Source organism: Mus musculus, chromosome Y (assembly GCF_000001635.26).
Source record: "Mus musculus strain C57BL/6J chromosome Y, GRCm38.p6 C57BL/6J".
In the NCBI taxonomy this organism is placed as follows: domain Eukaryota; kingdom Metazoa; phylum Chordata; class Mammalia; order Rodentia; family Muridae; genus Mus; species Mus musculus.
Window position 1 is genome coordinate 19,867,497 of NC_000087.7, and position 13,687 is coordinate 19,881,183.

General features: G+C 39.1%; 1 long non-coding RNA gene across 1 annotated transcript; it reads left to right on the forward strand.

Moving 5' to 3' along the window:
* The first annotated feature begins 382 nt into the window (after positions 1–382).
* Positions 383–13,439, forward strand: Gm35843. The gene is made up of 3 exons (XR_882313.1): positions 383–411; positions 11,609–11,676; positions 13,417–13,439. It is a non-coding gene; the product is annotated as a predicted gene, 35843 (long non-coding RNA).
* Positions 13,440–13,687: the final 248 nt, after the last annotated feature.

A 13,687-nucleotide genomic window follows, 5' to 3' on the forward strand; every position in this document is an offset into this window, starting at 1 on the left:
AATAAAAAACCAAAAATGCTTACAAGAGCCTCTACAGCTGAAATTAAGTAGAGCCATTTGCTTATTTCATATGTTACATATTTGTTCTGGATTTTCAAGTCTGTAAGCACTTGTCAACCAACAAACTGGAAATCATTTGTCTTAAAGCCAGTAGATTACTCCCACCTTCTAAAATCTCCCTTCAAAGTACTTGGTATTACGTGAACGCATGCGCAGGGTGTATTCAGCCAATCAGCACAGTCCTTTGGTGAGACCTGTTTGCTCCAGCTGGCATCACAAAGGATCCTCTGAGGCTTCTGTCCGGGTCTGGCCTCTGACAACGTTTTTTTTTTTTTTTTTTTTTTTTTTTGCCATTGAGGAGCTAAGCACAGAAGGGTGCGGTTGGGAAGGTGTTCTCCTCTTAGATGAGCTGTAAGTGATAGTCTGCCCTGATCAGGGTTGTTGTACAGTTAATCGAGGTGTGACAGGGTGGGGAATCTCAGGCTCAGGAGGCCACTATGTGAGGAAAAGCCTTCTGATCGCCATTTTCTGTGGAATCTGAGGGTGAATGGAAGGTGGAGGACCGTATTCGTGGAAGAGGATTGAACAGGTCAGGGCCATAGAGAATTGGGAACCTTTGGAAGAGAAAAGCTTTGGGCCTGGGGATAGGATCAGAGAAACAGCTGCAGGACTGTGGGTCAGGGAACAGGGAGCCATTGGTGAGATGCCTTGGCGATTGTCCTGTGTGATGTTCAGGATCCCTTAGAAACACACTGAGGATTCCTCCCTCCTCATTGTCTTCTCTATGGTGTGTTCCTTTGGTATAGACTGTATGAACATTGCAGACAGTAGAATGGCATAGAAAGATGAATGAAAAGAAGAAGAGGAGATATTGTAAGAGATTCATAAGTCATTGGGGATGGATTCTGACCACAGATCTTTCTGTCTCAGTCTCCCATGTATTGGGATTAAAGACTTGCACCACCAATTTCAGCTTTTTCTCTCAGTTTAGGTTCTGTAGGATGGGATCTATCTTTGTAGTTTCAGCTGGCCCGGCTTGGCCTGGCCTTGAACTTAGAATCTTCAGATGTTTGAAATCCTCGGCTTCTCCAAATCACTAATTTCTCCAATATAAGGTCTTTCTGTGTGGGTGGTGGTGGTAGTTCATGTTTTTTTGTAGACTTAGTGGTGGATCTTTTTGATATGAATATACAGTTACCATGTTCTTTATCTTTCTGGATAGAACTGTGAGTTTACCTTAGACTGAGATAAACTGTTAAACAGAATTGCTGATGTTTTGTTTAAAAATATTCTGTGGGAGATAGGACCAAAATTCAGATGCCTCAATGGTTAAAGGATGTTGCTCATCATTTTTTTGGGAGGAGGGGAGGACTCATATGTTGAAGGTTGGCCAGTTTTTGTCTCTTTTTAAACTGAGAAATGGCAGATTGATAACTTAGGTTCTAAAGGAGGTTTTTAAAGAAGTGAGTTAAAGAAGTTTTTAAAACAAGTTGTGAGGGAGAGGGACATGATAAATGGGATACACGGAGGAAATGGTACGGGTAAGTGTATATATATATATGCATCACCATATTGAATATGTACACAGAACTCTCTCAAAGGCAATTGATTAAAAATATACATGTTAAGTAAAAAAGAAATGATCTTTCATTGAGCTAAAATAATTTTTTGATTTTTTGTTATTTTTAATTATTTAAATGATAATTTTTAATCAGGTAACTAAGTTCTTTTTTTTTTCTTTTTTTTTATTGTTTTTTTTTTTTTTTAACTAAGAAGACTACTGAGTTCTTATGAGAAAAATGGCTCTTAAGAAATTGAAGGTGATACCAAAGGAAGGTTACTTATTACTTTTGGACTTTGATGATGAGGATGATGACATAAAAGTTTCAGAGGAGGCTCTTTCGGAAGGTATAGCATTTCCAGTATTAATTGTGTCCTGCAGTTCATTAGACTTTACCTAGTCACCTGAAATGGAAGAAGTCTTTGTTAAAAGCTTACATATACTTCATTTCTAATTTTACCTATATCTCTCTATTCCTATATACAAGGTTTTGCAGCACATAAACCTACTCTTGGAACTATATCAGCATATGTTGAGAGAGAAGAACTTTCTTGATTTTGCCTCAAGAAAAGATGTGAACATTGTTCGTATAATATGTTTGCCAAACATGAATTTATTTCATAAAACCTGCAAATAAATTATTTCCATTTTTTTCTATTATATATTTTCCTTATTTACATTTCAAATATTATCCCCGTTTCTAGTTTCCACTCCAAAAAATCTCCTGTCCTCTCCCCTCTCCCCCATCTCCCCAACACACCATCTACCAATTCCTAACCCAGGTATTCCCCCATACTGGGGCATAGGATCTTTACAGGAACAAGTGTCTCTCCTCCCATTGATGCCTGACTAGTCCATCCTCTGCTACATATGAAGCTGGAGTCATATGTCCCATTATTTGTTTTCATTGATTGGTGGTTTAATCCCATGGAATTGTGGGGTACTTGTTAGTTCATGTTGGTTTTTCTTCTAGGGGCCTGCAAACTCCTTAAGCTCCTTAGGTACTTTCTCCAGATCCATAATTGGGGACCCTGTGCTAAGTCCAAAGGATGTCTGTGAACATCCACTTTTTTATTTGTCAGGCATTAGCAGATCCTCTCAGGAGATAACTATATCATTCTCCTGCACCCAAGCCCTTGTTGGCATCTTCAGTAGTGTCTGGATTTGGTGGTTTTTTATGGGATGGATCCCCAAGTGAGGCAGTCTCTGTATTCTTTTATTCTCAGCTCCAATCTTTGTCTCTATAACTCCTTCCATGATTATTTTGTTCCCCATTCTAAGAAGGAACGGCATATCCACACTTTGGTCTTCCTTCTTCAGTTTCATGGGTTTTTCACATTTTACCTTGGTTATTCTGAGCTTCAGGGATAATATCCACTCATCAATGTGGGAATATCATGTGTGTTTTTTGTGATTGGGTTAACTCTCTTAGGAAGATATCATCCAGATCCATCCATTTCTTTAAAAATTTCATGAATTCATTGTTTTTAATAGCTGAGTAGTAATTCATTAAGTAAATGTACCATATTTTCTATATACATTCCTCTAAAGAGAGTCATCTGTGTTCATTTCAGCTTCTTGTTATTATACATAAGGCTGCTATGGACAAAGTGAAGCATGTTTCCTTATTACAAGTTTGAACTTCAAGGTATAACCTTATCAATTTTATGAGGTCCCATTTGTCCATTTTTAATCTTATAGCACAAGACATTGGTGGTATTTTTTTAAAGAATATTCCCCCTTTGCCCATGTATTCCAGGCTATTCCCCACTTTCTCCTCTATAAGTTTCAGTGTCTCTGGTTTTATGTGCAGTCCCTTGATCGACTTAGACTTGAGCATTGCACAGGGGATGAGAATAGATCAATTTACATTCTACTACATGCTAACTGCCAATTGAACCAACACCATTTGTTGAAAATGCTGTCTCCTTTCCACTAGATGGTTTTAGCTCCTTTGTCAAAGATCAAGTGACTATATGTGTGTGGGTTTATTTCTCTGACTTCAGTTCTATTTCATTTATCTACCTGTCTACCACTATACCTGTACCATGTAGTTTTTATCACAATTGTTTTGTAGTGCAGCTTGAGGTCAGGCATGGTGATTCCACAAGAGGTTCTTTTATTGTTGGGAATAGTTGTTCCTATACTAGGTTTTTGTTGTTGTTGTTGTTGTTGTTGTTGTTGATTTTCTTTTTTTGTTTGTTTGTTTTTTTCAAATTCCAGGAGAATTTGTAAATTGCCCTTTCTAACTCAGAAAAGAATTGAGTTGGAATTTTGATGGGGATTGTATTGAATCTATAAACTACTTTTGGCAGAACAGCCATTCTTACTATATTAATCCTTCCAATCCATGAGCATGGGAGTTCTTTCCATGTTCTGAGATCTTGTTTCATTTCTTTCTTCAGAGACATGAAGTTTTTATCATATATATCTTTCACTTTCTAAGTTAGAGTCACACCAAGCTATTTTATATTATTTGTGAGTATTGTGAAGGGTGATTTTTCCCTAATTTCTTTCTCATCCTCTTTTTCCTTTGAGTAGAGAAAGGCCACTGATATGTTTGAGTTAATTTTATATTCACCTACTGCACTGAAGTCATATATAAGGTTTATGATTTCTCTGGTGCATTTTTGGGTCACTGATACATGCTATCATATATTCTGGAAATAGTGATATTTTGACTTCTTCCTTTCCAATTTGTATTCATTTGTTTTCCTTTTGTTGTCTAATTGCTCTGGTTAGGACTTCAAATACTATATTGAATAGGTATGAAGAAAGAGGGCAGTCTTGTCTCGTCCCTGACTTTAATGGGATTGTTTCATTTAGTTTAATGTTTCCTACTGGTTTGCTATTTTTTTTTTTATATTTAGGTATGGGCCTTGAATTCCTGATTTATCCTGGACTTTTATTATGAATGGGTGTTGTAGTTTGTCAAATGCTTTCTCAGCATCTAATGAGGTGATCATGTTGTTTTCGTCTTTGAGTTTGTTTCTATAGTGGATTAAGTTGACAGATTTCCATATATTAAACCATCCCTGCATTACAGGGATGAAGCCTACTTGACCATGATGGATGATCGTTTTGATGTATTCTTTTATTTGGTTTGCAGTGATTTTATTGAGTATTTTTGCTTCGATATTCATAAGGGAAAATGGTCTGAAGTTTCCTTTCTTCATTGAGTTTTTGTATGATTTGAATATAATTGTAATCTGGCTTCATAGAACAAATTCAATAGTGTTCCTTCTCTTTTGATTTTGCATAATAGTTTGAAGAGTTTTATTATTAGGTCTCCATGTGTAAGACCCCGAAGATGGACCTCCTCTCAAGTGCAGTAAAGTCCCGGGATGAGGTGGCCAGCCCCCCAATGACTTGAGAGAAATCCACACCTGATGCAAACTGCAAGAGGTTTTATTATCAGCTAGCTAAGGACAAACTCCTTCCACTGTGCAGGGCAGGGGCGTATGACTCTGAGATGTGACAGAAGAGGGTTTTTATTAACTAGCTGAGGAATTGGGATGATTTGGGAGGAGAGTTTGGAGGAGTTTGGAAGAGTTGGGAGGAGTGTTCTTCTCTGCCCGGATGTCCTTGGCAAAACTCCAATTTTTGAATCTCTAGCTGTATGGCTCAGAAACCAAAAGGCTTTTTGGTGGCTGTAGAGAACATGGAGTCTCTTTCTGGCTGTATTTTTATAAATCAGGGAAAACAATCTTGGAGAATGTTCAGGTGCTTTACCTTCCAGGGAGAAACACTCTGAGTTGGGGTCTCAACATTTCCCACTCCTTCTAGTACATAGTTCTGATCTTATAAGTTAGAAAATTAAACCTCTGGCCCAGCTGCCAAACAAAGCCAACATGAGGTCACAGCTTTAGGATATGTAAGATTGAGAACCTCAGAAGCCCCTTGAATGAGACAAAAGAGCCTCTTGCCAGTGGGAGGAGGGAGGGAGGGAGGTTCCTGTGCAGTGCCCACTGTGTGTGAGCAGTGCCAGGCCAGAGGGCCATGGCAGGCTGGATGCCAGAACCGGGCACATGCTGGAGGTGTGGCAGCAGGGCTTGTGAGAAGCATCAGGGAGAGTCCTTTTGATCTGAGTTCAAGTTTGCCAGAATGGTGGGTCCAGACCAGGACAGGTACTCCTGTTTGAAATTTATGTGGCACCAAGATGGTTTCTGGTTCGTATGTTTTTTGTTTTTGTATTTTTGTTTTAGTTTTTTATTGTGTTTCAACATTTCCAAGGCATCTTTTCTGACCAGTTGTAGGTCCTTCAAGTGAGCTAGTGGGAGTTCTGAAAAAGAAACATGAGGGTCAAACATTCCACCTGCTTCTGTTAAAGGGGGGTCCCCAGTTGAGGAGTTCGAATGGTGTAAGTTTAAATTTCCCTGTGGTGTTCCATACTCAGAACAAGGTGAAGGGAAAAAGAGCTGCATAATCTTTTCTGCAGGTCTCTAAAACCAATTTAGTCAAGGTTTCTTTTAATGCTATATTCATCCACTCTACCTGTCCTGAAGTCTGGCATATATAAGAACAATGTATCTTCCAATGGATCCCCCATTGTCTGGCTAACCCTTGTCTTACCTGGGCAATGAAGGAGGGGCCATTGGCTGACGAAAGTACCTTAGGGATGCCAAATCTTAGGAAATTTTCCTCTAATATCTTCTTTGCCATGGCAAAGGTGTTCTTGTTCTTATTGGGGAAGGCTTCTACCAAGCCTGAAAAGGTGTTTACAAAAAACAAATAGATGTTTATTACTGTACTTGGCTGGTTTAACTTCAGTAAAATCTACTTTTCTGTATGCTCTTGGTCAGTCAACTCTTATCCACTTTCTGGGGGGTGTTCTTGTGGTGCCCAGCAATGGTGAGGGCACATGCTTGGCATTCATTAACAATCTCATGGGCAACATCTGGCAATCTTATAATATAGCAATTTGAGCTCTTAACATTTTTTGACCTTCTGATTTTCCAAGGGCATGAGGTGGTGTAGATTGATGCTGTAGATTACCTTTCTCTTGTGGGCAGGACAGAGCAACCATCTTGGGTCTTAGCGACTCCCTGGGTAGTATGCACACATATATCAGGTATTTTGCCTGTTAATTCCTGATCTTCTGGAGTATAATCAAAGCCTGCATCTTTGAGATTATAATGGTCTTGACATTCTTTATTTTTTTCTCTTAGGGCAGCCAGGTCAGGCATCAGATTTCCCTTCACTAGGGCCTCATGGACTTTGTGGTGACTATTGCAATGTATGATGACAAGTTTTTTTGCAAAGTGTATATCTTCTAACAGTCTCTTGGTTTCTTTTTTATTTTTAATATCTTCCCCAGTAGATGTGAGTAGCACCCTTTTTCTAAAGATAAAAAGATAAAGATAAAGATAAAGATAAAGAAAGATAAAGATAAAGATAAAGATAAAGATAAAGATAAAGAAAGATAAAGATGAAGATAAAGATAAAGATAAAGATAAAGAAAGATAAAGATAAAGATAAAGATAGATAAAGAAAGATAAAGATAAGATAAAGATAAAGATAAGATAAAGATAAAGATAAAGATGAAGATAAAGATAAAGATGAAGATAAAGTTAAAGATAAAGATAAAGATAAAGATAAAGATGCATGTGAGTGGTGGCAAAGGCATACCTGCTGTCTGTTTAGATATTGATGTTCTATTCTATTGCCAGCTGCAAGGCTTGGATGAGTGTGATTAGCTCTTCTCTCTGGACAGTCATTCCTTCAGAAAAGCTGCTGGCACGGATGGTTTCTTTTCCGTTGACCACTGCTGGCACCACTTTTCTTTTACTTTCAATCAAAAAGCTGATACTATCTGTGTACCAATTGGGGCAGCCTGGCCATGGCTGGTCAGTGACTTCTTTCTTAGTTTTGATTTCTTCTGCCAGGATGTCTATACTCCTTCACTGGTAGGGAGTTGTCAGCTTCAGGCAGCAAGGTGGAAGGATTAGGGATAGCAGGGGTGAAAACTACACTCTCTCTACACTCTCTCAGTCAGTAAGAGACTCTGATAATGGGTCCTGTGAGCATTAGTCATCCAGCAATCTGACAGCTGTCTAACAATGCTTTCTAAGGCATGGGGGCAGAGGGGGTTTACTACTATAGTTCCTTGACCTAGAGTCAGTTTGTCAGCATCTTTGAGAAGTACTGGCACAGCAGTGGTAGCTTTTAAGCAAGAATGCCATCCACTGGCCACTTGGTCTTTTTTTTTTTTTTTTTTTTACAAGTAGACTACAAGTCTTGTCTATGTCCCCAGAGCTTAGGTCAGGACCTATCTCACTATTTCTGGTCTTTTATCTAAATAGAGAGTGAATGGCCATGTCACATCTGTCAGGACTAGGGCTGAGGCACTAAGCACAATTTTTTAATCTTTTTAAAGGCCTCCCCATATATGGGGTCCATGAGAAAGTCCCAGTCTCTTTAGTAAGAAGGGATTATTAGTGAGTGCCAGGTGGCAAAGCCTTGCTTTTTAACTGGTAGCAACAGAGTATTCCAGGAAGACTGACAAAGGACCAAACACGCCTAGTTCTAAGAGCCTTTGAAGGTGAGGTCTGATGCCCTCTCCGGCCTCTTTGCTCATGGTGTATTGTTGTACCCCGAAAGGAATCACACCAGTTCTCAATCTCACAATGATGGGGGGCACCATTTTTGCCTCAATTATACCCCCAGTCTTTGCCCAGGCTGTTGGATATCTCTCTAACTAGGTCCATTCTAGTACTTTTCTTGATGGGGCTTGAGGCTCATGTAATCTATATACTTCTTCCAATTTTGATGTTAAATTTATAGAGACAGAGGCTTGCCAAGGGATTGAAGTTCCTTGCAAAGAGCAGCTTATTTGGGATTTTAAATATGCTAGTATGTCTCTCCACAATAATGGGGTGGGGCTTGAGGAATGATGAGGGAGGAATGAGTTACTTGGCTTATTCATAGATTAACTTTCTTATCAGTGGTCCAAGAGTATGGTTTCTGACCAGTAGCCCCGAATACTAAGGATTGCTGGTTCCTCAATTTCTCCAGTGGCTCTGTCAGGACTGAAAACTCTGCTCTGATATCATGAAGGGAAGCCATGGGGGTCTCTTCCACCGTTAGGGTTACCCTAGTCTCACGTAGGGTGTCTGTTCCCCATATCCACTAGTCATCATCCTCTGGGATAAGGACTTAGGTGGTCTGGTATCTGTCTCTTTCTTGGGGCAGTCTCTTGCCCAGTGTCCCTTTTCTTTACAGTACCCACATTGGTCCTTATCTACAGGTGGTGTGAAGGTCCTATGGAGTTCTGAGGTCTTTTTGGCCTTGTGTTGCCCAGTTACCCTGTCTGCCTATTCCCTCCATCTTTTCTATAAACTTCCTTATCAACTGCTAATGTATCCAAAATCCTAATTAAATTTCTATCCTGCCTTCCATCTGGTCTACTTTCTCTTGACTCAGCTACTCTCTCTTCTCTTTCTCCTTTTTCTTTTTTAGTCTCTCTCTTATGGTACACTTTCTCTGCCTCCTTAAACAGATCTTGAAAAGATAATGTTTGCAGACTCTCTAGATGCTGTAACCTTCGCCTAATGTCAGAAGCAGAATGCCCAAATGAAAGCCATGGCCACTGCTGCCTGCTGGCTCTCTGACATAGTGTCAAAGGGAGCGTAATGCTTGTATGATTCTAAGAGGCATTCTAAAATCACTGCTGGGGGCTCCTTTTCCCCTTTAGGATCCCTCTTACCTTGACCAAATTGCTTGGGTGCCTGTTAGCTCCTCCCTTTCCTGCTACCCTACCCCTGTGTAAATGTGTCAACTGCTTGCTACCTTCAGGCCTGTTAGGGTCACAGTCAGGACCATTCAGAGGGAAGCCTGCATCTATTTCATTTGGAAGTTGTGTCAGCCATCCATTGGCTCCCAGCACATATTTCTTGTCTCAAGCAGAATCATTTCCTTCTCCTCTGTGGTAAAATTAAACTGCAATAGCTATTGACAGTCATCCCAAGTGGACTGATAAGAGAACATGAGAGATTCCATTAGATTAGTAAGGCTAGAGGTGTTTTCAGAGAAGGGGGCATGTTTTGCCTTCCAATTGTAGAGATCAGAGGAGGAAAAAGGCCAATACTGAAGGAGCTGCATTTCCATGGTCTGCTGGAGTAGGGCCATAAGTACTTAAAGCCAGCGCGATTGTTGAGTCTGGTCTCAATAGGCTCTGAGCTCATTTGTCTTGGTTTCCAGAAGCTGGTCACGCCCCCATGTTTCCAGCAGTACCCTTTTGAGATATCTGGGAAGGGACCGGTTGGGGATATGAGGGTGGAGTATCACGCCATTCTGGAGGTTATTACATCTCTGGAAATATCTCAAGAGGAGCCAAGGGTTGCATTCCTCCCTTCCCCCCGCCATTTACATCTTCGTTTTGTTTTTTTTTTTTTTTTCCACTTAGTGGCAGAAAGCTAGGACTAGGGAGCCCAGCTTGTTCTTCTGTACTCAAGGTTTCAACCAGGTGCTCTCTGGTGGTCAACTAACATCAACAGGTGGCAATTTTGTAGAGCAGAAAGTTCTCCAAAATCTCTTTTTGACATCTACAAAGAGATTGTGAGTCCTAGTCATAATTTCAGTTTGATGCTCATGAGTCAATCCAAGGGGAGTGCTAATAGTCTATCCAAACTGCATAGTCACATACAGGGAGACAAACAATATATACAGTAACGGAAACACATGGCCGAGTTAGCAAACTCTCACTTGGCACCCAGTAACAGAAACAGTAAACACACTCTCACTTGGTACCCAGGAACATTAAAAGATGGCCAAGTGAGCACACACTTACTTGGCACCCTGATGGGAGATGTCCAGGCATCCCTGGAGCTCCCTCAGACCTCCAGGGATGTCTCCCAGTATAGTGTGCGATTACTCCTGACATGCCTGTCAGTAACCCTCCCCTCCATACAGAATAGAAAGATTGTAAACCATGAATTCTGAATTCAAACACTGCCGGCAGACAAAAACATAGACAAAGACAGGATCCTACCGGCAAGTGGCATCTCTGAGAAATGGGATAGGCCACAAATCCAGGCAAACGAGCCCCCATATGTAAGAACCCCAAAGTTTGGCCTCCACTCAAGTCCCTGGATGAACTGTCCAGGACACCAATAACTCCAGAGAAAACCACACTTGATGCAAACTGCAAGAGGATTTATTATCAGCTAACTGAGGACATTTTTAACACTGTGCAGGGTAAGGGATTTTGACCCTGAATGGTGACAGTGGGGGGCTTTTAACAGCTAGCTGAGAAACTGAGATGAGTTGGGAGGAGAGATGGGAGAAGTTGGGAAGAGTTGGGAGGGTTTAGGAGGGTTGGGAGGAGATTTGGGAAGGTATGGGAAGAGTTGAGAGGAGTGTTATTTTCTGCTGGATGTCCTTGGTAAAATTACAATTACCATATCTCTGGCTGTAAGGATAAGAAATGAAAAGTCTGTTTGCTCACTATAGAAAACAAAGAACTTCTTTCTGGCTGCATTTTTAGAGATCAGGGAAAACAAGCTTGGGGAATGTCCAGGGGCTTTACCTTCAAGTGAGAAACAATCTAAGTCAGGGTCTATCACATGAAGATCTTATTGAACTCTGATGGTTCATCAGATCCTGGGCTTATTTTGGTTGGGAGATTATTAATGACTGCTTCTATTTCTTTAGGAGTTATGGAAGTAATACAGAATTTCTCTGATCCTGATTTAAATTTGGTACCTGATATCTGTCTAGATACGTGTCCATTTGTTTTCCTCATTTTCCATTTTTGTTGAGTATAGACTTGTTTAGTAGGATCTGATTATTCTTTGACTTTCCTAAGTTTCTGTTGTTATGTCTCCCTTTTCAATTCTGGTTTTGTTAATTTAAATACTGTCCCTGTGCCCTGTACTTAGTCTGTCTAATGGTTTATAATTCTTGTTGATTTTCTCAAAGAACCAGCTCCTAGCTTGTTTGATTTTTTTATGTAATTCCTTTGTTTGCACTTGGTTGATTTCAACCATGAGATTGATATTTGTCCTGCCTTAAAGACATCTTGAGTGAATTTGCTCCCTTTTGTTCTAGAGTTTTTAGGTGTGCTGTCAACCTACTCCAGTATCCTCTTTCCAATTTCGATTCAGAGGCATTCAGAGGTATGAGTTTCCCTCTTAGAACTGCTTCCATTGTGTCCCATAACTTTTGGTATGTTGTAGCTTCATTTTCATTAAAATCTAAAAAGTCTTAAATTTATCTCTATTTCTTCCTTGTCTGAGTTATCACTGACTATATTTTTGTTCACCTTCTATGTTTATGTGTGTTTTTAATTACTTATATTTCTATTTCAGATTAGCCTTAGTCCTTAGTGATCTCATAGGATGCATAGGATTATTTCGATATTTTTATATCTGTTGAGACAAGTTTTGTGACTGATTATATGGTCAATTTTGGAGAACGCATCATGAGGGGCTGAGAAAAAGGGATATCCTTTTCTATTCGAATAAATTTTTTATAGATATCAACTCATGTATTTGTTTCATAACTGCTGTTATTTTAACTGTGTCTCTTTTTAATTTTTGTTCCCAGGGACTTTCCATTGATGAGGGAGGGGTGTTGAGCTAATATTGTTTGGGGTGCAATGTGTGTTTTTGAGCTTTACTAAAGTTTCTTTTATGAGTGTGGATGACATTGCATTTGGCGTATAAATGTTCAGAATTGGGAATTCATCTTGGTAAATTTTAACATTGATGAATATGAAGTGTCCCTCCTCTTTTTTTTTTTTTTTTTTTGATAACTTTGGGTTGAAAGTCGAATTTATTTGATATTAGAATGGCTACTCCAACTTGTTTCTTTGGAACATTTGCTTGGATAATTGTTTTCCAGCCTTTTACTCTAAGGTAATATCTGTATTTGTCCCTGAGATTTGTTTCTAGTATGCTTGGTCTTGCTTACACATCCTGTCTGTTATTCTATGTCTTTTTATTGGTGAATTGTGTCCGCTGATATTATGAGATATTAAGGAAAAGTAGTTGTTCCTTCCTGTTATTTTTCTTGTTAGAGTTGGAATGTGATTCATGTAGCTTTCTTCTTTTAGGTTTGCTTCAAGATCAATTTCTTGGTTTTTCTAGAGTGTAATTTCCCTCCTTATATTGGAGTTTTCCCATTATTACCCCCTTGATGGGCTTGATTTGTTCGAGCATATTGTGTAGATATCGTTTTTTTCACAGAATACCTTGTTTTCTCAATCTATTGTAAAATTTTTTGATGCGTCTAGTAGCCTTGTCTGGCATTTCTTTTCCCTTAGGGTCTGTATGACATCTGCCCTGGATATTATGGCTTTCATAATCTCTGGGGATAAGTTAGGTTTAGTTTTGATAGGATTATCCTTTATAAGTCACTTGACCATTTTCCCTTAGAGCTTTTAATATTCTTCTTTTTCTTTTCTTTCTTTCTTTCTTTCTTTCTTTCTTTCTTTCTTTCTTTCTTTCTTTCTTTCTTTCTTTCTTTCTTTCTTTTTTTTATGCATTTGGAGTTTTGATTTCTATATGATAGAAGAAATTTCTCTTGTGGTCCAAACTATTTGGAGTTTTGTACGCTACTTGTATATTCATAGGCAACTCTTTCTATAGGTTAGGGAAGTTTTCTTCTATAATTTTGTTGAATATATTCACTGTCCCTAAATTTGAAAAACTTACTTGTCATTGATACCTATTATCCTTAAGTTTTGTCATCTCCTTGTGTCCTGGATTTTCTTGGTGTAAATATTTCCTTTCTAAAATCTTTTCCAAAAATTCACATGGAGAGTTTTTCCAGAGAAATTCAAATCGATAGTACTTTATTAACTATTACTTATATAGAATCCTTTCAAATGTTACTGTTTTCTATTGTTAATACAGTAAAGAGCCCAGCATTTGATAAAAATGAGAATATATCGCCTCAAGCAGAAGCAGATGAAGATATGGGGTAACATTTTCAATATTTTTGCCAGCTCAATAGATTACTTCATAAGTAGTGTTTGTATTCCCTTCACTGGAGAAGTAGATTCAGTAAGATAGCAATACAAATCTGACACTGCTATATGTTGAGTTCAAGCCCAGCTTGAGGTCCTTCAGACCTTGTGATAACAAACACATAGCAACTAGTACAATATGATCACCTGCCTGAGAT